Genomic DNA, 21,166 nt, shown 5'->3' with positions numbered 1-21,166 from the left:
ATAGTGATCAATAAATACTGAGGGAACTCAGAGACCAGTGCCGGTGCAGGTCCTTGCTTGCGGAGCGCCGGTCCCCTGGGCCCACTTTTCCTCGTCTATACTTTGTTTCTTATTTCTTTTCTCAGTCTCTTGTCTCCACCTTGTGAGAAATACCCACAGGTGTGGAGGGGCAGGCCCCCTTCATCATGCAGGGGCACAGTCACGGGTCACCACAGCCTTAACCTCGGCTCAAGTGGTCCTCCCACCTCAGCCCCCCAAGTAGGTGGGAATACAGGCACGTGCCACCACGCCCGGCTAATTTTTCTGTTTTCTAGACAGTCTCGCTATGTTGCTCAGGCTGTTCCCGAACTCCTGGCCTCAAGTGATCTTCCTACAGCAGCTTCCCAAAGTCCTGGGATTACAGGCATGAGCCACTGTATCCACCCCCTTTTTTCTTTAAGTAAACGTAATGTGAGCCAAAGTGTTTGGAAAGAGAGACAAATTCCTTTTGATACACAGATGCCAAGTGTTTCATGTGTTCTTTTCACTGTCCTATCAGTGTTGAATTTACTTCTGATCCACTTTATTTCATTCTTTTGGCTCTAAAAGTTTTCCCCTTTTAGAAGGATGTTTGCAGACGTGTGTATGGCAAGCTTAGCTAGAACCTTGTAAATATTATAGCTGGAGTTCTGAAATTTTCCTGACTTTTGACTTTTCCTGTGTGGAAACATTTTTTAAAAAACATGTTAGGGACATCGTGGAGTTGGTTGGAAAGAGTGGCCCAAACCGGGCTGAATGGGCATGTCTGGAGATCCAAGGTCCGAGTGGGCTTTCCGTGCTGACATTGCTCAGCTGAGTGCATTGTGCTGCACGACCTCAGGCCACGACATTGATTTAGTTCCACTCGTGCATGATGAGCTGCCAGCTTTTGTTTGGATGTAACATAAAAACTCAAATTGCCTTTTTCCTAGCACAGAGCAGGAGAGGGAGAGGGGAAGTGAGACTCAGCAGACACCAATGGAGGGTCCATTAAGAGCCAGGTCCATGCTGAGCAACGGCCAGAGAGACAGTGTCTGGGACGAGCTTGGATTCTGGATGAGGCTGGGTGTGGGAGCTGTGGCCGTGGGTGCCGGGGTCAGCCCTGGGTGAGGCTGGGTGTGGGAGGTGTGGCTGTGGGTGCCGGGGTCAGCCCTGGGTGAGGCTGGGTGTGGGAGGTTTGACCGTGGGTGCTGAGGTCAGGCCTGGGTGAGGCTGGGTGTGGGAGGTTTGGCCGTGGGTGCTGGGGTCAGGCCTGGGTGAGGCTGGGTGTGGGAGGTGTGGCCGTGGGTGCTGGGGTCAGCCTTGGGTGAGGCTGGGTGTGGGACCTGTGGCCGTGGGTGCTGGGGTCAGCCCTGGATGAAGCTGGATGTGGGAGGTGTGGCCATGGGTGCTGGGGCCAGCCTTGGGTGAGTCTCGGTGTGGGAGCTGTGGCCACGGGTGCCGGGGTCAGCCGTGGGTGAGGCTGGGTGTGGGAGCTGTGGCCATGGGTGCCGAGGTCAGCTCTGTGTAAGGTTGGGTGTGGGAGCTGTGGCTGTGGGTGCTCAGGGCCAGCCCATAGGCCAGCACGCTCAGGTAATGGCCATCTGCAGAACACCCTGTCCAAGACCAGGCTGCTTGGTGTCCTCTGATTTCCCCCTCAGGACTCTTGTGGAGCTCAGTGGTGAGGGGAGCCCAGAAGGCATTGTGCTGGGCCCAAGAGAATGAGAATTTTGGAGCACAAAGGTGCCTGGGATCAGGTTTGGCTTCCTCATTTGATATCTCAGCTCAGGCCCAGAGAGCATAAGCAGCTTGACTCGGCCACACAGCTGCCCAGGAGTGCAGCAGAACTCCCCAGACCAAGCTGCACTGGACTGGCTTGTGTGGAGGTGGCCATCCTTAAATGTGCCCCCATGGCAAGGAGGGACAGGGCAGGAACCTTGGGGAAGACCAGCATTGCAGTGCATCTGCCCAGTGGATCCCAGGAGTATAGCTGTCCCAGGCAGTGTGCAGTGTTACCTCATTCGTTTGATTTGCATTTCCCTAATTACTTATACTGTTGAGCATCTTTCTGTGCACTTTTTGCCCATTAATGAATCTTCTTTTGTGAAATACACGTTAAAATTTTGATGCTGACAAGTTGCTGTTCGTAGAGGTTGCCCCGGTTTATTTCCCATCAGCGTGTATGAAGCCTGCTTTCCTATGGCTTCATCAACAGAGTGCCAGTCTGCTGTGGGCCAAGTTGTGTTCCCCAGAATTCGGATGTTGAAGCCCTAACCTCCAGTACCTCAGAATGTGATTGTATTTGGAGACAGGTTCTTTAAAGAGGTAATCAAGTGAAAAGTAAAATGGAAAACATGGTTTCTCTACTCAGCAGAACACTTCTAACACCAAACGTGGTCTTTCCACACCACGTAATTCTCCAATTCTCTTCAGAGGCCCCTGGATGTCCTAGAATTTAACCCAGTTCCTCACTACCTGGAGTTAGTGCAGACCCCATAGGTTAAGGGCTCAGTTCCATTTGGCTTCCCCCAGTTCAGAAGGCAGTCACGAGTCCCACGTTGTGACCTGTGCATCTGAACGACTGACTTTAAATCAGGAGTCCCCAAGACCATCTCTGGGGGTTGATCATCTGATAGTGTGGCTTGCAAAGCTCAAGGAAACATTTACAAATGTTTACCGGTTTATTATGAAGCTGTGACCAAGAATGTGGATGAACAGCAGATGAAGAGGTGGATGGGGTTTAGCTGCAGCCCCGCCCACCCTGGAGGCTGGGGGTGGGATTATCCTAATCCCAGGGTTGGTCCATCTGGTAACCAGCCGCTTTCCTCCTAGAGTCACCTCAGTAATATAAACGCTGGTGTAGTTGAAAGGGGCTTATTATGAATAACAGAATTCCCTATTACTCAGGAAATTCTGAGGGTTTTGGGAGCTGTATGTCAGGAACCTAGGACCAAGACTAAACATACACTTTTTGCTACACCACAGTATCACATGAGGCCATAAGGGTGGCTCTGGTTCTATATGACTGGTGTCCTTATGAGAACAGATGAGGACACAGGCACATGCAGGGGAGACATCTGCAAGCCGAGGAGAGGCCAAAGAAGAAGCCACGCCAACTTCTTGATGAGACGCCTCTTGATGGCTCTGGAACAGAAGGAAATACATTCTGTTTTAGCTGTCTGGCCACGGTGCCTTGTCACAGCAGCCCAGCCGACCTGAGGCACAGTCTGACAAGCGAAAAGTCCTCTCTCTCGGTGGGGTTTGTATCTCTCCCGATGAGCACAGTGGAGCATCTCTCCACATGTTCAAGAGCCATTTGTATTTCCATCTTTGTAATCTAGATCCTTTGCTTTTGGAGGGTGGGGGCAGGGTAGGTTGTTTCAGTACTGATTTTAGGAGCTCTTTATTAAGGGAATTAACCTTTGGCCTGTGATGTACATTAAAATTACCTTCTTGTTTGTCATTTATCTTCTGATTTTATTCTTTCCTATTTAGAAATTGTGACTTTTATATAGTCAAATTTCCCACTCTTTTAAGGGTGAAGCAAAAGCTGCATTTTATTCTAGATCTTTTTTGGGTTAAATTTTTCTTGGTTCTGAGTACCTTCTGACTCTGATGTTCTATAACATTATGCTCTGATTGAGGGGCACAGGCAGGTAAGAAAGCACTTGCCCACGAAAGCTTGGATTGAATAACAGGTATGGAGAAATCACTCATAAACTGTTCAGTCAGAATCCACCTGGGGGAAACCTGCTGGACCTGCTCAACTTTAAAAACTCAAGTGTATGCTGTGAAGGTGTTAATGGAAAACCCAAACTGTAAAATATCTTAAGGAGGTTTATGCTGAGCCAGTATGATTGACCGTGGCCTGGGGAAAACACAAACCCAAGAAGCCTTGATAAGTGGTCCTGAGGCAGTTAGGGCACGACTCTGTCTTATGCATTTTAGGGAAGCAGAAGTCACAGGCAAAGTCATACATTAGTACACTGCACTCCAGCCTGGGCAACAGAGCGAGACTCTGTCTCAAAAAAAAACAAAAACAAAAACAAAAAACAACAAAGAAAGAAAAGGGGTTGTGGAGACCAGGGTTCTCATTATACTTAGGGAGCCTCCAGATAGCAGGCTTCAGAGAGAATCCATTGTAAATGTGTCTTATCAGAGCTGATTCTCTCCTGGATCAGGAAGAAGGCCTGGAAAAGGAAGGAGATTCTCTTCAGAATGTAGATTTTCCCCACAAGAGACAACTTTGCAGGAGTACTTCAAGATATGGCAAAGAAATATAGTTTGTAGTAAAGTACTTCCAGGGCTTGCTATCTGTCTTATGATGCTGTGCTAGAGTCAAGCTGGTATCTTATTGCTACAGGAGTCTGCCTTGTCAGTCTTGAGATCTGTTTTAATGTTAATGCTGGTCAGTTGTGCCTGAATTCTTCTAAAGGGAGGAGGGCATAATGGGGCAGTCCAACCCCCCATCCTGTCATGCCTGAACTAGTTCTTCAGGATAACTTTGGAATGCCCTTGGCTGAGAGGAGGGCACCATTCAGATAATGGGGGGGGGGTGGGGCTCAGAATTTTATTTTTGGTTTACACCTCCCATACATGAGGACATGCCAATGTATGAAAAGGGGAGACTTTAGGTCTACAGTCTAAGTCTGGCTCCTGAAACGCCACACTGATAATGTTGATTACAAGCTTATTTTCCCAAATGCAGAGGAAAGACAAACTCCCTTCTCCACCTACCCGGAGATGTCTGTGGAACTGACTCCTCCTTTAGTCCCTGCTCCTCTTCAAACGTTCACCTTATCTTACGTAAAATGTAGATTTACTGGGCACCAGCTCAAGGCCCATGGGAATAGAACCATTCCCTTACTGCCTACCTGACCCTCTTCCTACATGCCTTCTGCACTTTAAAGGAATGTGTAAATACTAAACCTCCAGAAAACCTCTTCAGGAAAACAGCCACAGATGGAGCTATCCCAGGTTTTCCTGGATGCTCCCTAAAGCTGCTTAATAGGCCCTGAGGGTTGAGACTTCTGCCTCAGTCCCTCATCTCACTTGTCATACTTACGGAGATAAAGAGCTCTGTTCCTCCTCAGCTCAGTTAAATCTCCATCTGCTGTTTTAACAAATGCAGCTTGAAGACAGATTTGTTTATTTAAACATTCATCCTGTCAAGGGAGATTCGCCAGCAATGATTAGACCAAGTAAAAGTTGTTTGGGGTGCTCAGAAACCAGAAGTCTGTTTTAGCAAATGTCTTTTCCCTGCACCCAGCTTGGTTCCTGCCAGAGGAAAAACCTTTTTGTGGCTGCTTTTTTCATGCCAATGCTGTTAGCTTTTGGGTAGAAAAGGAGGGAGTTGAGTTTAGGAATCGTAATGTGAAAAATACAGACTCCAGTGTTGTGGGGCTCAGAACAGCCAGACTTCTCACAAGGACCCGTGCATCTGAAACAAAGACTTGGCCCCTGGGACTGAACATGGCCTCTGAAGTTTCCAAAGATTCCACTTCCTGTTCTCCTAAGCACCTCAAATATTTTATGCCATAGCGGCCTTTCAGCATAGTCAGGTCACAGTCAGGTCATGTGCAAATCTGTTCTTTAATCTGTCTGCATCCTGCTCATTCCTTGAAAGTAATTCATTACTTTTACTACAAGTTGAGAAATAGGAGATGCAGAGTAGAACTAATGAAAGATCCCTTCCTTCATTGTCTTTGGTCTAAAGATAGATGGTTCTGTGGGCCCATCAGTCCTGTGCGCCTCTTTTATCCTGTTATGTGGATGCTGGTGAGGCCAGAGCCAGGAGTTGCCTGGGGCCACTCATCGTCACTGTTTTCCCATCCAGATTCCACGCATCAAATTGTGGGCAGTGAACAGAAGTGAGAATATGTGTGAGTGAGGCTAGGTGAGTGTGGGTTTGTCACCACTGCTGGACAAGGTTTCTCTTACACCTTCCATTCTAACACTTTCCTGTTGTGGCTGTCTGGAACCAAATTATGGTTCTAGGCTGGGGCAAGGGCAGCAGCGTCGTGAAGCTCCAGCACTGAATGCAGCCCCGCGCCCAGTGTCAGAAGGGTGGGGACACAGTGCCATTGTCACACCCTGCTGGCCAACATGGGTTATTTGTGAAGAACCCAGATTTAAAATGAGTTTAACTATTTTCTATTCAATATAGAATTTCAAAAATGGAAGGGATATTGGGATTCATCTGATTTCATGCCCGGATTTTACATAAGAGGAAACTGAGGCCCAGCAGGTATTGATGGAGACAGCCTGAGGTGCTTGCTACTGTGTCCCGTCTCCCTTTAGACCAGACATGCTGCTTCATGTTCCTAACTGGTGTTGTGTGCGTATTCCGTCAGTCACACCTGACTTCAGGCTTGCGAGCTGAGGACATTTCTTTTATATCTTTTGTATTCCATCAGATTATCTAAGATTTACATAGAGCAGACATTGAATAATTGCTTATTCCTTCAAAAAGCTGTTTGTCAATGAAACCTATGGGAAGATGTGATTTTTTTTTTTAACCTATCAGATTGTAAAAAATATCTGAAAGTTTGATAATGTGCTGCGTTGCCAAGGGATAGACAGGCGGCCTCATCTGTTGCTAGTGGGACTGTGCATTGGTGTAACTTCTTCTGTGGAAGACATTTTAGCGATATCTCTCCATATGGAAAAGATGCACACTCGTGACCCAAGGGCTCCACTTCTAGGAATTTATCCCTCAGAGGTTATTTATTACAGCATTGTTTATATTAGCAAAAGACTGTGTGTTAGGCTGCTCTTGCATTGCTATAAAGAAATATCTGAGACTGGGTAATTTATAAAGGAAAGAGGTTTAATTGGCTCACATTTCTGCAGGCTGCACAAGCATGGCACAGTCATCTGCCTTGCTTCTGATGAGGCCTCAGGAAGCTTCCAATCATGGTGGAAGGTGAAGGGGGAGCAGGTACTGAGAGCAGGAGCGAGGGAGGCAGGGAGATGCCACACATTTTTAAACTACCAGATCTCTCATAAACTCAGAGCAACAGCTCAGTCATTATCGTGAGGACAGCATCAAGCCATTCATGCCAGGTCTGCCCCTAGGACCTAAACACCTCCCATCAGGCCTTACCTCCAACATGGAATCACATTTCAACATGAGATTTGGAGGGGACGAACCTCCAAACCATAGCAGATTGGAAACAACCTAAGTGTCTATTGATAGGAGGCTGGTTAAGCTATCACACGCTCATAGCTGGAGTCATATGTGTGTCCATGGTGGGTGATGTGGCAGGATCAGGGCTGATCTAGGCTGGGATCTCACAGATGTTGTGGCAAAGGGACTAGATGGCTAAACCCTGAGAGCAGGAGAACGGTCACTAGACTGATTCCAGACCCCACATGGGTGTCGATGGACTTGTTGTTTCAACAGAGCCTGGCAGGGCAACCCAGCCATGGGGAAGATGACAGCCTTCCCAGTCAGGCTGACTTGGGCTTCATGTCAGCTCCAGTATGCCCTTTGTGACTTTAAGCCTATGACCCAACTTCTCTGTCACTCAGCTTCCTTATCTGCACATGGTAACACTTGTATAGCATTATTGATATGATGTATTTTATGTCTGAGGCACAGAACAGGTGGTCAGTAAAAAATAGTTTTTCTGAGCCAATCATGGTAGCTCACGCCTATAATCCCAGAGATTTTGGAGGCCAAGGCAGGAGGATCACTTGAGGCTAGGAGTTCAAGAGCAGCTTGGGACAACAAAGTGAGACCCTGTCCCTACAAAATATAAAAACGTAGCCGGGTGTGGTGGTACATGCCTGTGGTCCCAGCTACTTGGGAAGCTGAGGCAGAAGGATCACCTGAGGCCAGGAATTTGAGGCTACAGTGAGCTACGATTGTGCCTCCTGCCTTAGCCTCCCAAGTGGCTGGGAATACAATGGCACGCCACCATGCCTAGCTAATTCTATTTATTTATTAATTTTTTTAGAGGCCTTGCTTTGTTGGACAGGTTGGTCTCAAACTCCTGGCCTCAAGTGATCCTCCCCGCTCGGCCTCCCAAAACTTTGAGACTGTAGGTGTGAACTACTGTGCCCAGCTGAGATTCTGTTTTCTGATGTCTGCATCTGAGGCCTCAGGTTCCCCAACATTATAACAAAAGACTAACAAGGACTATAGGAGTTATGAGCCAGGAGCTGTGGTTGAAATGAATATATATGTATATCTCATAATATCACAATAGTACGCAAAAACTTTCCTTCTAGATAGCTCTGTTCCTCCCCCTTTTTATGCTGTTGTTATCACAAATTACATCCTTAAACATTTTGTACTCATCAAGATAGATATATAATTATTGTATTGTGCAAATTGTGTATTATTGGTCTTTTATACCAAATGAAGGGGAATGAAGTTAAATACAAAAAATTGATTAATATTAAGTTTTATATTTACTGATACGGTTACCATTATTGGTACTTTTTATTTCTTCGTGTTGATTTTAGTGTAGCATCCTTTTGTTTTAGCCTGAAGGACACTCTTTAGTATTTCTCATTGGTTAGATCTGCTACTGAAGAACTCTCCCAGTTTTTGTTTATTTGAAAACGTCTTAATTTCCCCTTCACTTAAAAAAATGACTTTATTGGCTGGGCATGGTGGCTCACGCCTGTAATCCCAGCACTTTGGGAGGCCTAGGCGGGCGGATCACAAGGTCAGGAAATTGAGACCATCCTGGCCAACATGATGAAACCCCGTCTCTACTAAAAAAAAATACAAAAAATTAGCCAGGCGTGGTGGCGGGCACCTGTAGTCCCAGCTACTTGGGAGGCTGAGGCAGGAGAATGGCGTGAACCTGGGAGGTGGATCTTGCAGTGAGCGAAGATCGTGCCACTGCAGTCCAGCCTGTTTTTTGAGACAGAGCGAGACTCTGTCTCAAAAAAAAAAAAAAAGAAAAGAAAAAAAATGACTTTATTTTTTAGAGCCAGTTTTGGTTCACGGCAATATTGAGCAGGGTAGAAGAGAGATGCCACATGCCCTCCGCTTCTGCCATGCACAGCCTCCTTCACCGTCAGTGTCCTACCCCAGCCTGGTCCTTTCATTGCACTTGTTGAACCCACATCGACACATCATCCCCCTCCAGAGACTAAGGTTTGTATTAGGGTTTATTCTTGGTGGTGTACATTCTGTGGGTTTTAACAAATGTAAAATGACATGCATCCACTATTATAGTATATTACGGAATAGTTCTACTAACCTAAAATTCCTCTGTACTTCCCCTGTTCATCCCTCTCTTCCCTCCACCCCTGGCAACCACTGATCTTTTTACCATCTTCACACTTTTCACTTTTACAAAGTCATATAGTTGGAATTGTATAGTATGTAGCCTTTCACATGGCCTTCTGTCACTTAGCAATATGCATCTAAGATTCCTTCATGTATTTTCATGCCTTCATAGCTCATTTCTTTTTTCTTTTTCTTTTTTTCATTTCAGATGAGTAATGTGCCAACATCATAACAGGGTTTCAGGGTAGCACATCTCACACGTGCATGTGAACACCCAGCTATCACACTTATTAACTACAAGAGGATCACTCATTTCTTCTTAGTGCTGAGTAGTAGTCCATTATCTGATGTACCACAGTTTATCTATTCAACTACTGAAAGACATCTTAGTTGCACCCAAGTTTTGGCAGTTCTGAATGAAGCTGCAATAAATATCCAGGTACAGTTTTTGTGTGGACATAAGTTTTCAACTTATTTAAGGAAATACCAAGGAGTACAATTGTTGGATTGCATTGTAAGAATATGTTTGGTTTTGTAAGGAACTGCCAAACTGTCTTCCAGAGAGGCTGTCCCATTTACATTCCCAGCAGCAGTGAATATGAGTTTCAGTTGCTCCTGATTCTTGTCAGTATTTGGTGGTATTAGTATTTTGTATTTTGGCTATGCTAATGGGTGTGTCATGGTGTCTCTTTGTTTTGTTTGTGGTTCCCTGGGGGCATATAATGTTGAGCATCTTCATATGCATATTTGCCATTTGTGTATGTTCTTAGGTTAGATGTTCACATCTTCTGCCCATTGTTCAGTTGAGTTTTTCTTCTTATTGTTGAGTTTTTTTGTTTGTTTGTTTGTTCTGTTTTCTTTTTTTTTGAGACAGAGTCTTGCTCTTGTTGCCCAGGCTGGAGTGCAGTGGCGCGATCTTGGCTCACTGCAACCTCCGCCTCCTGGGTTCAAGTGATTCTCCTGCCTCAGCCTCCCGAATAGCTGGGATTACAGCCATGTGCCACCACGCCCGGCTAATTTTGTATTTTTAGTAGAGATGAAGTTTCACCATGTTGGCCAGGCTGGTCTCAAACTCCTCACCTCAGGTGATCCACCCACCTTGGCCTCCCAAAGTACTGGCATTATAAGTGTGAGCCACCATGCCCAGCCTTGTTGAGTTTTAAGAGTTCTTTGGGCCAGGTGCTCACACCTGTAATCCCAGCACTGTGGGAGGCTGAGGCAGGTGGATCACGTGAGGTCCAGAGTTTGAGACCAGCCTGGCCAACATGGTGAAACCCTGTCTCTACTAAAAATACAAAGATTAGCTGGCCATGGTGGTGCATGCCTATAATCCCAGCTACTCAGGAGGGTGAGGCTGGAGAATCACTTTAATCTGGGAGGCGGAGGTTGCAGTGAGTCGAGATGGAGCCGCTGCACTCTAGCCTGGGCAAGAGAGCAAGACTCTGTCTCAGAAGAGAAAAAAAAAAAATGAAAATCAATGGACTCTAAATCCAAGGGTTTATTTCTGGACTCTCAATGTTATTCCATTTGTCTATGTATCTGTCTTTATGCCAGTACCATACTGCACTGTACCTTTGTAGTAAGTTTTTCAACTGAGTGGGAATATCTAGCTCTTCTTTACCGAGATTGTTTTTGGTGATTCTTGTTCCCTTGAATTTCCATGTGAATTTTAAGGTCAACTTGTTAATTTCTCTAAAGAAGCCAGCTGAGATTTTGGTAGAGATTGCTTAGACTCTGTGATGGGTGAGGGAATTACAGCCATCTTAACAACGCTGAGACTTGGGATGTTGTATTAGTTCCTAGGGCTGCTGTACCAAATTACAACAAATTGAGTTAGGGTTAAACAACAGAAATCTATCCTGTGACAGTCACGGAGGCCAGAAGTCTAAACACAGGGTGTTGGCAGGGCTGCTTGCTCTCTCTAGATTGCAGGGAAGAATTTGTGCCTTGGCTTGTTCAGCTTCTGGGGGCTACAGGTGTTCCTTGGCTTACGGCTTCATCACTCCAGCTTCTGCCTCTGGTCACATTGCCCTCTCCTCTTCTCTCTCAAAATTCTTTCTGCCTTTCATGAGGCTATATGTAATTGCATCAGGTCCCACCTGGATAATCTTGGATAAACGCCTCCTCCCAAGATCTTTAATCTACTGAACTTTCTTTGCTATTAATATAGAAGATAATATTCACAGGTTCCAGACATTAAGAGAATATATCTTTGAGGAACTACCACAGATGTGTCTCCATTTATTTAGTTACTTTTAAACTTTTTTTTTTTTTTTTTTTTGGAGACATAGCTTTACCCTGTTGCCCAGGGTCCAGGCTGGAGTGTAGTGGTGCAATCTTGGCTCACTGCAGCCTCAACCTCTCAAGCTCAAGAGATCCTCCAACTTCAGCCTCCCAAGTAGCTGGGACTACAGGTGCATGCTACTATGCCCTGCTGATTTTTTCCATTTTTTTGTAGAGATGAGGTCTCACTATGTTACCCAGGCTGGTCTCGAAATCCTGGGCTAAAGCAGTCGGCCTACCTTGGCTTCCCAAAGTGCTAGGATTACAGATGTGAGCCACCGCATCTGGCTTAAGTTTCTTTCAACTATGTTTGTTTCCAGAGTATGGGTTTTCCATTTTTAAATTAAATTTATACCTAAGTATTTTATTCTTTTTGATACTCTAGTAGGATTGTTCATTGCATGTATATAGAAATACAATTGAATTTTATTTATTTATTTATTTATTTGAGACAGAGGATCTCTCTGTGGCCCAGGCTGGAGTGCAGTGGCATGATCTTGACTCACTGCAACCTCCACCTCCTGGGTTCAAGTGATTCTCGTGCCTCAGCCTCCTGAGTAGCTGGGATTACAGGCGTGCACCATCACGGCTCACTAATTTTTTTGTGTTAGTAGAGATGGGATTTCACCATGTTGGCCAGGCTGGTCTTGAACTCATGGCCTCAAGTAATCCACACCCCTCAGCCTCCCAAAGTGTTGGGATTATAGGCATGAGCCACCACGCCCGTCCTACAATTGAGTTTTTTATATCAGCCTTTTTTTTTTTTTTTTTTTGAGACAGGGCTCTGTCACCCAGACTGGACCGCAGTGGCACAGTCTTGCTCACTACAACTTCCACCTCCCGGGTTCAAGTGATTCTTCTGCGTCAGCCTCCCGAGTAGCTGAGATTACAGGTGGCCGCCACCCTGCCTGGCTAATTTTTGTAATTTTAGTAGAGATGGGGTTTCACCATGTTGGCCAGGCTGGTCTCGAACTCCTGACCTCAAGTGGTCCGCCCTCCTTGGCCTCCCAAAGTGCTGGGACCACACGTGTGAGCTGCCACACCCCTTTGCTCATTTTTGAATTGGGTTTTTGTTGTTGAGTTGTAGAGTTTTTTATTCTGGATATTAATTCTTCATCAGGTATTTTCTATTGCATAGATTCTCTCTTCTTAAGAGACAATGTCTTGCTATTTTGCCTGGGCTGGACTTGAAACACCTGGGCTCAAGCAATTCTACTGCCTCAGCCTCCCAAGTAGCTGGTACTACAGGCATGCACCACTGTGTCCGTCTGTGTTTCTCTCTCTTAATAGTGACTTTAAAAAGTGTTTTTTGGCCAGGCGCGGTGGCTCACGACTGTAATCCCAGCACTTTGGGAGCCCAAGGCAGGTGGATCATTTGAGGTCAGGAGTCTCAGACAAGCCTCACTAACATGGTGAAACCCCATCTCTACTAAAAACATACAAAATTAGCTAGGTGTGGTGGCACACGCCTGTAATCCCAGCTACTTGGGAGGCTGAGGCAGGAGAATCGCTTGAACTTGGGAGGTGGAGGTTGCAGTAAGCTGAGATTGCGCAGTTGCACTCCAGCCTGGGCAACAAGAACAAAACTCCATCTCAAAAAAAAAATTTTTTTTGGCTGTGCACGGTGGCTCATGCCTGTTATCCCAGCACTTTGGGAGGCCAAGGCAAAAGGATTGCTTGAGCCCAGGAGTTCGAGACCAGCCTAGGCAATATAATGGGACACCCATGTCAACAAAAAATTTTTTAAAAAAAATAGCCAGGAGTGATGGTGTACACCTGTACTCCCAGCTACTCAGGAGCCTGAGGTGGGAGGATCGCTTGAGCCCTGGAGGTTGAGGTTACAGTGAAACATGATTGTGCCACTACACTCCAGTCTGCGCCATAGAGCAAGATTCTGTCTCAAAAAAAGAAAAGTATTTTTAATTATTATAGATACATAATAGTTATGCATATTTATGAGGTACATGTGATGTTTTGATGCAGCCATATGATGTATAATAATCAAATCAAGGTATTTGGAGTATCTATTCTCTTGATAGTATCTTTTGATGCACAAAATTTTTAATTTTCATGAAGTCTAATTTATCTGATTTTATTTTTCCTGTTGTTACCTGTGCTTTTGGTGCCATCCAGAAACCCTTGCCAAATCCAATGTCCTGAATCTTTTCTCCTATGTTTTCTTTTGAGAGTTTTATAGTTCTAGCCTTTACCTTTTTGTTTAACCCATTTTTAGTTAATTTTTTTTTTTTTTTTTAGATTTGCTCTTGTCACCCAGGCTAGAGTGCAGTGGTGCGATCTCGGTTCACTGCAAGCTCCGCCTTCTGGGTTCAAGTGATTCTCCTGCCTCAGCCTCCCGAGTAGCTGGGATTACAGGTGCCTGCCACCAGGCCCTGCTAATTTTTTGTATGTTTAGTAGAGACAGGGTTTTGCCATGTTGGGCAGGCTGGTCTTGAATTCCTGACCTCAGGTGATCCGCCCACCTTGGCCTCCCAAAGTGCTGGGATTACAGGCGTGAGCCACCGCGCCTGGCCTAATTTTTATATATAATGTAAGGTAAGAGTCCATCTTCATTCTTTCCATTACCACAGTGTTTTGATTACTCTGTGGCCTTGTAGTGAGCTTCAAAACTAGAATTTTGAGTGCTCCAACTTGGTTCTTCTTTTTCAAGATTGTTTTGGCTATTAGGGGTCACTGAAGATTTTATATAAATTTGAGGATGGGCTTTTTCATTTCTCCAAAATGTGACTTTGAGATTTTGTTGGGGATTGCATTGAATTTGTTTCGAAGTATTTTATTCCTTTTGATGCTATTATAAATGGAGTTGTTTTCGTAATTTCCTTTTCAGATTGTTCATTGCTGGTATATAGAATTGCACCTGATTTTTTGTTTGTTTGTTTGTTTGTTTTTGTTTGAGACACAGCCTCACTCAGTTGCCCTGGCTGGAGTGCAGTGGCATAATCTTTGCTCACTGCAGTCTCTGCCTCCTGGGCTCAGGTGATCCATCTGTTACTGGTAGAGGGTCTTGACTCCAAGTTATCCAGGTTCTTGGCATTTTGAACAAAGAATTGGACAAAACACCCAGCAAAGCAAAGAAAGAATGAAGCCACGAAAGAGCCAAAGCAAGGATTTATTGAAAACGAAACTACACTCCACAGTGGTGGGAGCGGGCTGAGCAGCGCCTCAAGGGCCTGCATGTAGAATCTTCTCCTGTCCAGAAACCTCCGGCTAGAGGTTTGCCATTGGCCACTTCATGCTCACCTCATGTGGTGGCCTGCAGTTGGTTGCTTTCAACATCAACCAGAGGCTGAAGTGGAGTTACAAATGTTACGCTCTTGTGCAACATCTGATTGGTTGCATTTTGCAGCCAATCAGAGGCTAAGGTAAAGTTACAAAGTTGCAAAGGAGGACTCCACCCACAATCAGTCTGATTGGTTGCGGACAGCCAATTTCCCATCTACCACGCAGAAAAGGTTGGGAGTTTGCAAAGGGAGTAGCCTGAGTAGCCTCTGGTCCTTTTGTTACTTAGGCGTCGAAAATTAGGATTTTCCTTTCAATTTAGTTGGGCATGAAACAGCCATAGGTTCCCTCCTCCAGAGCCTATTCTCCTGCCTCACTCCTACCTCAGTCTCCTGAGTAGCTGGGACTACAGGCACAAAGCACCAAGCCCGGCTACGTTTTGTATATTTTGTGGAAATGGGGTTTTGCCATGTTGCCCAGGCTAGTCTGGACCTCCAGAGCTCAAGCTGTCTGTGTGCCTTAGCCTCCCAAAGTGCTGGGATTACAGGCATGAGTCACCACACCCGGCTGCAACTGATTTTTAAGTGCTGATTTTGTATCCTGCAATTTTGCTGAATTCACTTATTGTTTCTAACAGGTGGGTGGGTATTTGGGAGGGAGGTGTGTGTGTCTGTGTAATCTTTAGGATTTTCTACACAGATTGTATCATCTACAAACAGATAATTTTACTTTTTTCTTTCATATTAATAAACCATAAGCCATATTTCTTTTTCTTTTCTTTTCTTTTTTTTTTTTTTTGAAGACGGAGTCTTGCTCTGTTGCCCAGGCTGGAGTGCAGTGGTGCGATCTTGGCTCACTGCAGCCTCCACCTCCCAGGTTCAAGCAGTTCTCGTGCCTTGGCCTCCCAAGTAGCTGGGATTACAGGCGAGTAGTGCCTTCCACTACCCCTGGCTAATTTTTGTGTTTTTAGTAGAGAGGGGGGGGTTTCACCATGTTGACCAGGTTGGTCTCGAACTCATGACCTCAAATGATCCGCCCGCCTCAGCCTCCCAAAGTGCTGGGATTATAGGCATGAGCCACCATGCCCAGGCTTTTTTTTTTTTTTTTTTTTTTTTTTTTTTTTTTTTTAGTGAAAGCAAGTTTATTAGAGAAGTGAAGAAACAAAAGAATGGCTACTCCATAGAGCATCTTCGAGGGCTGCTGGTTGGCTGCTTTCAGAATTCTCTATTTGCCTTTAAGGTTTGACCATATGGCTATAATGAGTCTCAGTGTGGATCTCTTTAAGAATATTCTTTTTGGGTTTCTTACCTTTTGGATCCAAATATGCATGTCTTTCATCAGATTTGAGAAGTTTTTGGCCATTTTTTCTGTGAATGTTTTTTCTGCCCCATTCTTCTTCTTGGTCTCCTCTGATGTGTATGATTGTACACTTGACCTTCAGACTCTGTTCATTTTTCTTCATTCTTTTTCTTCATTCTTCAAATTGTGTAATCTTTCCTGTGTGCAGTGACTGAAGTTTCTGTTCTTCACAGTCAGCCAGTGACCTGACAAAGTTTCTCCCTTCCCAAAAGGTATTCCCATCCCTTTATATATTCTGATAGACGCTTTTGAGGGAAGCTTCTGTAGCCCAGGAAGGCTGAATGCAAGGCAAAGTCTGCTTCATTCCCTAAAGGAACCACTAGACCAACCAAAACCCTGAACCCATGCTTTGGAGGACAGGGTCCCCACTGCCCACTCTGGCACCAGCCAGACACCCCAGGAGTGCAGGCTGCTGTCATCCAGCTCTAGGGCAGCAGGAACAAGGGCTGAGGAACAGGGATGGTAGCAGGCCCATAAGGATCTGAAATGATTGCAGAGTTTTGAAATAGTTGATTGCAGTTGCTCAGTAGTTTCTGTGGGAACGTCTGACCCCCTAGAGCTTCCTGCCCTGCTGGTGTGCACAGTGTCACTCCTCCCATTGTTTTTGATCATACACGGATGATTCTTGTCTTATTACAGCTATTACAGTGGTAGCTGCAAATGTGCTCTTCTAGTTGTCTCATTTCTTCTATTTCTGTTATTGGCTATTTCCAGTAAAAAAGAGGAACTATTGCTTTCTTTACAGTAGATTTATGTTAGAAGTTGATACTGATGCTGAGAATAAAGTTTCCTATTTTTGTAATGATATATATAGAAAGAGCTCATTTTATATACATAGAAGTGTATGTGGATAATCTCATGTCTATAACTAATTGTATGGATATTTTGTAATTATATGGATACACATATAAATTTTGCATCTATAGCTATAGTCCTAGCATGAATATAAGTATGTGTGGATATAAAAGTCTTTACATACATTGACATACAATAGGAACTTACAGGATTAGCTGTATATGATTATTTATCTTGGAAGCTATAAATGCCCACCCAGCTTGTAGATGGTTAGAGACATGTGTACAGTCCCAGACACATTTGCCCGTATAATGGGGCATGGTAACATTTATTCAGTACTTGCCATCAGGCACAGGTCTCAGTACCTAACATGTTAGCATGCTTAGCATTAGCTCTTTTAATGCTCAGAATGTCCTAATCAGGTTGTTCAGATCACGAAACTGAGGTTGAGGGAGGTGAAGTAATGTGTCCAAGACCACAGAGCTAGAAAGTGGCAGAACCCACATTAAAACCGGAGACTTTGTAAGCAGAGTCTGGCGTTGATAGGTACCGAGGTGTCTTTTTTTAGGAGACCACAGAAAGGTGTTCTAGGACAGTTTTAACGTTTGGTATCTTTGTAGTTTTTAGTCTAAAAATCTACTTTGTAGGGAAAGTAAGTATTAACACTTAAATGAGGTATAAGCTTATTTTTATATTTTTGGGACTGAAACAATAAAAAAGCTTCTTAAACCTTATTTGATAAAAAAAAGGGATAGCTTTTCAAACTTGATTGTTGAGATATTTTGGGTCTGTGCCTGCAAAATAAATAAATAGCAAAAATTTTGAAAAATAAGCGAAAACCATGAAAACACTTAAAGCAGAGCTCAGAACTGCCGGAGTGTGAAGGTTGATTCCTGCTGGCAAGGCCATTGGAAGTAGCACTGAGGTCTGTTCAGCTGGAAGGTAGGCACTGGCTTCAGTGTTTTATTGGGGTTATAACATCTTTCCAGATTAAAAAGGAACACCCTCAAAGGGCTGCCTCAGCCCTGTTCTTTCTGGGCGAGCGGGATTTACAGAGATCCTTGTTGGGAATGGCTTCCCGTTACGGACACTCTGGGTCCCTAGGTGATTGGCACACCTAGGCTGCCTCCGAGTGGTCATGAATCTCTTCTCTGCCCTTAATGCCCAGTGGATTCTGGGGGGCATGGCTTAAATTCCCTCGTCACTGTGCATAAATTAACTAAATTAAATGCAAACCAACACCTTGCTCCTCCGGCCTCCAGAGGGCTGCACTGTCCTGCAGAGCGATGACAACGTCATATGTCTCTGGGGCAGTGTCCAGTTTGTTTGGGGACAGGCTTTTCCCCTCTGGATGAAAACAGGATTTTCTTTCACTTGGTGGCAAAGTTTATGTTTGTATCTTAAATTAAGCTTTATAGCATTAGGATTATTGAGAGCCTACTCATTCCAATTTCCAAAAATGAAACTAAGAGAAACTGTGTTGCTTTTTATCTGGAATATTGCCCTCAATTTTGTAGTCAGCTGCTGAATACTGGCCAGATTTTCTGGTGATTTTGACATGCAAACATTTTATGCACATGTGGAATACCAAGGAGTATTAATAATTCAGTTTGCGTGAAGAAGAAACTGAAGAGGCCTCTGAACTGCGCAGGTAAACAGTGTGTATTATTACAGTGAGCTGCTTGTTGTGAGGCTGCACTGAGGCGCCTGCGCAGGCCTGGGAGTCCCCGGGAACCCGCAGGGGTGTGCAGTGGCAGTGCTGGATGAATGTCTTGGTCCTGAGAGTTCAGGGAAAGCTCCGTTTCTTTCCTCTGCCCCATGGGTCTGTGGAAGGATGATAGAGAAGGGGTGTCCTTGCCTCTGCCCTCACACAGAGGCTTTGGGGAGTCTAAACAGAGGGCTGTGGGTGGGCGGCTCACACGCTGTGGGCTCCCTGGGGAGAGTTAGGGCGACTTTCTCCCCTCAGTGTTCTGTCATTTGCATTGGTTGTATCTCCAAGTAGGGAGGGAGGGGAAGGCCGATTTGCAGCTAGGCGCCTCTGGAAATAGGGTTTGACAGCATGAAACTGGGATTCTGGGCACCTGTACATACATGGGACGGTAGTTCTGGTGTCCTTGGTGGCAGTATTACAGCGTGTAGTGAGTAAGCAGCAGTCTCCGTATGGAGCGCCTGGCCTTTTCAATCATCGCCCCCTTAGTAGCAGGTGTTTAGTTCACCCTGTAGACCGCGAGGCCACAAGTGGCAGGAGCTGGGACTTGCCCAGAGCTGAGCTGCCTGCCTTGGCCGCTCAGGGGCCCTGCGGCCTCACAGCGAGGTATGGGCCAGGTTGCTGGTTCTCCGTGGCTGTGGAGTCAGCATTGCCAGCCTCTGTTTATCCAGGGTTGTCTTTGCATGGGTCAGGAAGATCCCGCTGCTGTGAACCCTGGCATGTGACCTTGGCCTCTCTCTGTTGACCCTGGCAGCAGGAGCATGGCTGTTCGCTGACTCCTTATCTTTGCTGTCCCAGCTGATGCTGTGAGTGTGCATACAACTGTGCTGCAGGGAAATTGGACACTGGATTCTGGGCATCAGCACTCTTGCCAGTGAGCTGACCCCAGCCCTGCCCATGTTAGTGTACGTTTTGGTAACATTTATCAAGTGCCCACCAGTCACTAAAGGGCAGCACTCATGTCATTTGATCAAACACTGCAGGTCAGTGGGCAGGGCCTCTCCAGCAGCAGCTGACAGCCAAGGTGCCCTGGCTGGCAAGTGTCTTCTGCTGCCACCCTTGGTCAGGGCCTGAAGCCCAGCTCTGTGCTCCCTGACCCTGTGTTCCCCAGCCCTGTGCTCCCCGGCCTTGTGCTCCCCAGTTCTGTGCTTCTCCACCCCTGTGCTCCCCAGTTCTGTGCTCTCCTCAGTTCTGTGCTACCCACCCCTGTGTTCCCTAGTTCTGTGCTCCCCAGCTCTGGGGAGAGTTGGGGCGGCTTTCTCCCCAGTTCTGTGCTCCCCAGCCCTTTGCTCCCCAGTCCTACCCATCACTGTGACCCTGGGGCCAGGCCATGTCCATGCCTGGGAGCAGAGGCCATGCCATGGTTGGCCAGCCACACATGGCAGCCTAGGACCATGTCTGCCCTGGCTGTGCCCCTGAGAGCTGCCCACCATCTACACCAGGTCCAGGGCATCAAAGGATTCCTTACCCAGAGGAGGCTGGGGTGAGCTGAGAGAACTCTGGAAAGCAAATGTGGGTGTAATTTATGTTGTGGTGGAAGAAAAAAAATATACCATGTAGTATTTTTACAGGACCTGGCAGACTCCTCCCTTCCATGGTGGTCCACTGCCCAGGAGCAAGGCCTTTTCATAGGACCACAGGCCACAGCAGAGGTGGGGCAGCCCACCCCTCTCAGCCCCTGCTTTCAGAGGAAGAAGCTGGACAGAAACAGAGCTCCCCTCGCCTGGCGACCACAGGAGTCCCCTCTCAGGACAGTGCCTGAGGTGCATAGGCCACGCCCATGCCTCCCTGCCCTTCACTCGGTGACACATGTTCATCTTCCAGTGGCGTTGCGGGGTTGGGATGGGCCAGGGGCGGCCACCAGCATCTCACGCCCTGGTGTCTTTCACCCAGATAAGCCAAGCTCCAACCCCAGGAGAGTCCCCAGCCTGGGCAGGGCACCGTGTTGGTCCCGTGGATACCGCTGGGGTGGGTAGAGGCTGGGTCCCTGAGAAAGGGGGAGGGAGAGAGACCGAGCAGCAAGAGTGCGAGTGTAGATGTGCGGCTGCAAGTGTAGGTGTGCAGTTAACGTGACGTGCATTTCAACTCTTGTCAGGAGCCCCGTTAATGGTGGCCTGTGGTGCCACCGTGGGCCTGAAGGAGACAGTGTCCTGAGGCAGCTGCGCCCCCCACAATGGGACGGTGAAGACACGAAACTCGTTTCCAGGTTCCTCCTCCCCACAACCACCCTCCACCTGCAGCAGCCCAGGGCTGTCCCTCCAGAGGGCCTCCCCATGACGCATCCCCATCACCCACAGAGGGTGGTGCTACCTGACAGCCACACTGCTGTGCATGTGGGGTGCTGCATCCGTGAAGTTCAGTGTTTACTATGGTATTCTGTACTCTGTTTTAATTTTGTGTGTGGGGATGACTGGCTCCATAATGAACTTCACACCTCCCCAGGAGCACTGCTGGGTTGTATGTGCAGAGCCAGCAGGTGCGCTGCTCGTTGACCCATTGGATTTACATCAGTTTTTGTTTCGTCAAATAACATACTC

General features: G+C 46.4%; 1 protein-coding gene and 1 non-coding gene across 8 annotated transcripts in view; one reads left to right on the top strand and one right to left on the bottom strand.

The window, feature by feature from the left end:
• NINL (ninein like) overlaps positions 1-21,166 on the top strand; it is a 138,892-nt gene that overhangs the window by 33,152 nt on the left and 84,574 nt on the right. The window contains exon 1 of one of the 7 annotated variants that reach the window (XM_055104954.2): positions 14,946-18,572. The exons of the other annotated variants lie outside the window; for them this stretch is intronic. The gene's annotated coding sequence lies outside the window, so the exon portion shown is untranslated. Of the gene's footprint in view, positions 1-14,945; positions 18,573-21,166 lie in introns of those variants that run through there. 7 annotated transcript variants of the gene reach the window in all.
• On the bottom strand, positions 9,450-9,553 carry LOC112438034 (small nucleolar RNA U13). The gene has a single exon (XR_003026538.1). It is a non-coding gene; the product is annotated as a small nucleolar RNA U13 (small nucleolar RNA).

This window comes from Pan paniscus, chromosome 21 (genome assembly GCF_029289425.2).
Source record: "Pan paniscus chromosome 21, NHGRI_mPanPan1-v2.0_pri, whole genome shotgun sequence".
In the NCBI taxonomy this organism is placed as follows: domain Eukaryota; kingdom Metazoa; phylum Chordata; class Mammalia; order Primates; family Hominidae; genus Pan; species Pan paniscus.
This window is presented reverse-complemented; position numbering and strand designations above follow the sequence as displayed.